This window comes from Meleagris gallopavo, chromosome 19 (genome assembly GCF_000146605.3).
Source record: "Meleagris gallopavo isolate NT-WF06-2002-E0010 breed Aviagen turkey brand Nicholas breeding stock chromosome 19, Turkey_5.1, whole genome shotgun sequence".
NCBI lineage: Eukaryota > Metazoa > Chordata > Aves > Galliformes > Phasianidae > Meleagris > Meleagris gallopavo.
In genome coordinates, this window is record NC_015029.2 from 532,030 (window position 1) to 533,007 (window position 978).

The following is a 978-nucleotide window of genomic DNA, read 5'->3' on the forward strand; positions in this document are numbered from 1 at the left end:
CGTCGGTCTGGGGATTGAACGGCACCGATCAGCCAAGAGCTGAGCTCTGCTGACATGGAGCAGCCGGCCTTGGGTGGGATCACTGTGAGCTCGGGGCGCGGGCTGTCCCGCGGGGTGTTCCCGTGGCTTTTACCCATAGTGAGGGAAGGCTGAGCCCCACCGCTATCCACATCCATTCCCATTCCAGTGTCCATCACCCATCTCCATCCACATCCCCGTGCACCCCATCCCTATCCCTGTCCCATTCCCATCTCAACCAAATCCTCATTCCCAATCTCATCCCATCTCTGTTCCTGTGCCATCCACCTCCCAATCCCCATCACGTTCCCCACATCATCCCCAACTCAGTCCCTATTCCGCTTCCATTTCCATCCCCATCTCATTCCCATCTTCATCCCATTCCCATGCCCATCTCAGTCCCCTTCTCACCTCGATTTCCATCCCATCCTCATTCTCATCCCCACCCTGTTCGGTATCCCCAAACTGGAGCTCTCCCTTTCCAACATGGCTGTACCAAAGTTCTAACGGAGATGATGATGTGATGTGATGTGATGTGATGTGATGTGATGTGATGTGATGTGATGTGATGGCAGTGCAGCACGGCGGCTGCGGGCACTACGCTCCCGTTGGGGCACCGGGTTGGAGTGCCCTGGGACGTTCCTCGTGACATCCCCCGTAACGCTGACACACGGCACGCAGCGCACTTCCAGACTGTCCTCACCCCACGGTGTCCCTCCCCACCACGAGCAGGAGCAGCTCACTGCGGGACGGCGCTCGGCCCGTCTGCTCCCGAACGACCCCCGGGGCACCGTTTTGGGGCAGAAGGGCAGAACCCTGCGGGGTGTCAGCAGCGAGTCGGAGAGCAGGAGAGCGGGAGCTGCCCGCACCCCCAGCCGGGGCCGGACCAGGGCAGCAGGACCCCAGCCATGCAAGTGTCCCTCCCTGGCAGCGAGCAGAGCGGGCAGCGGTCGGTCCGGG